The sequence below is a fragment of the Sceloporus undulatus genome, chromosome 4, assembly GCF_019175285.1.
Source record: "Sceloporus undulatus isolate JIND9_A2432 ecotype Alabama chromosome 4, SceUnd_v1.1, whole genome shotgun sequence".
Taxonomy (NCBI): Eukaryota; Metazoa; Chordata; class Lepidosauria; order Squamata; family Phrynosomatidae; genus Sceloporus; species Sceloporus undulatus.
The window spans coordinates 66281870-66284352 of record NC_056525.1 but is presented as its reverse complement, the minus strand read 5'-3'; the positions used below and the strand labels follow the sequence as shown (position 1 = coordinate 66284352).

At 38.5% G+C, this 2483-nt stretch overlaps 1 protein-coding gene across 1 annotated transcript in view; it reads right to left on the bottom strand.

Moving 5' to 3' along the window:
- MLN (motilin) overlaps positions 1 to 2483 on the bottom strand; it is a 28649-nt gene that overhangs the window by 19101 nt on the left and 7065 nt on the right. Inside the window, exon 2 of the mRNA XM_042463996.1 lies at positions 1618 to 1726. The gene's annotated coding sequence lies outside the window, so the exon portion shown is untranslated. The remainder of the gene's footprint in view (positions 1 to 1617; positions 1727 to 2483) is intronic.

Below are 2483 nucleotides of genomic sequence, written 5' to 3'. Positions count from 1 at the left end.
CGGGTTACGAAATTTCCGGGATACGAAAAAGTTGGATCGGCAAAAACTGTTTCGGGTTACGAAATATTTTTCGGGTTACGAAATTCATTTCGGCGCGAAATTCAAATGCTGCAAAGTGCAGCTATAGGCTTTCCAGTGCTAACGGAAAAGTGTTTCGGGTTACGAAATTTTTGGGTTACGAAAGGAATGGCGGAACGAATTAATTTCGTAACCCGAGGCACCACTGTAGTATCATTTTATCTGAAAGACTGCCTCCTTTGTATGAACCTGCCAAGAATTTGACATCATTTGTACACCTCCTTTTGTTTGTTCCACCACCCCCTGAGACTAGATTGGGAATATATATAAGGCACCAGCAGCTGTCCAATTGCAGAATTCCTTCTCAAGGAAGGAGAAGCTGGCTCCATCTCTGTTGAGAACCTGGCAAGCAGCCAGAACTATATTGGTTTTGCCACACTGTTCACCTTTCAAACTGTTTTAGTCAGTTTTTGAATAAAGTCCTCCTTCTATTTTTATATTGTGATATCATTGTACATTGCTTTTGGGAATCCCTGGTGGGCAAAAAAGTGTTTTATCACTATTTGAAATAAAGAATAAATAAGCAAAGACCAGGACATCCACATCTATGATACTCCTGATAAGTGGCTATCAAGCCTTTACTCAACTTTTTTCTTGCAATCCTTTTTTTATTGGAATGTTATGATTGTTTTAATGTTTTTGTTGTTATTGTGGTCTTATAAACTGCTCTAAAGACCCATTAGACAATGAAGTGGGCTATAAACCCAGGAAATGCAATTCTAGAAGATGTAAATCTGTATTAGGAAAATGTGCATATACCTGGTTAATTGTGGTATCAACTTCTGTAGATAAGGTTTTACTTTGTCATGGGGTGATTAGTGCATGGCTCTCTTAATTTTGTTGGTCCATAACTCTCTGATTTCCTCACCATTGACTATTCTGGCTACAGCTGATCATAGAGGCAGTTCAAAAACACCTGGGGGTTACATTTTGCCCATCCTTACTTTATCAGTTACAAGAAAGTGAACTGAGACTGTGATAGGGTACACATCGGATGTGCCTAACTGTAGAGTCTCAACTGTTGTATTAATACTAGTATACAGTAATTGTAGTCTCTCTTTACACTATTAAGATGCAATTCACCCATTGAGTGAGATCCCATAGAAGATTTGTCCATTTGCTTCCACAAAATAATCAACTCCCTAGATAAATCTGGTTCTTAACCCATGAGTCTTATGTCCTTGCCAGTTCACAGTATTAAATAGCATTTATATCTAAATACACTTCTGATTTCCTTCTTTCTGCCCTTTGAGGATCAAAACCCATTACACTCATTTGGGAAGCCAATGCAAAAGCTTATTAGTGAGTGTGACAGGGATAGAAGCCAGAATCCCATTCTGATTCATTCCACCCTGTGCTGCCAAAAAAAAAGAAAGAAAGAAAGAAAGAAAGAAAGAAAGAAAGAAAGTGTCCTGTGCAATGAGAAAGAATAAAATATATGTATAAGGAAAAAAAAGTACCATTCCATCTAAGATGTCTTCACTCTGTTTTCCCACTGCAGATCTACATGGTATAGAAACAAACACGTAGAATGCTTACCTCGTGAATGGGCTTTCTTGTTTGTAGGTCGGTACTGTGGAGATTCCTGTCACCTGCTGTGGTCTCTCTTTTCTGAATGCATTAGTCTTTATATAGCCGCTTCCAGCACCTAATGACATAGATGGCCCCTGTCAATATTTAGGACCCTTGAAGAGCCTAGGGTGGTTGAATACATAGGAACATAAAAATGGCTTTGTTGCCTGTATGACTCCTTTTAAAATTAGGATTTGTAAGAATTCTGTGTTCCCAAGAAGGGTTGTTTCATTGATTACTGCCCTCAGACATTCTGAAATGTGCTTTCATTTCCATGGAACAAGAAGTTGCCTTATGCTACTGATTCATCTAGATTAAACATGGGGATCATATCGCCCTTCAAATGTTGTGAAATTATATCTGACTAGGGCTGATGGGATTTGCAATCCATCAAAAGCTGAAGGGCCATAGGTTCCTTGCTTCTGATCTAGATCCACTCCATTGATTCATCTCATGCAACATTATGAACTTTGATTGGCAATGGGACTCCCAAGTACAAATTGGACCCAGTCCTGCTTAGCTGCAGATATCATCCAAGACTGGGGATATTCTGGGTGCTCTGGCATGCATTTGTATATGTTACAAACAAACCAGTTACAAATAAATAGTTGCTTGCAATTAGTTCTTTCTCCAGAAATGAATGTTTAATTAAGTTACATTATTACTGTAACTTGATGCAGCACAATGTCATTTCTTTTTGAGCATAAAGTAGCTTCATTAAAAGATGGAGCTAGGGTTGCCATAAGTGAGGACCTCCAAACCGGGACAAATGTAGGACAAATGCAGGACAACATTTTCAAATGTAGGACACATTTTATAAAAATGGAGGACAC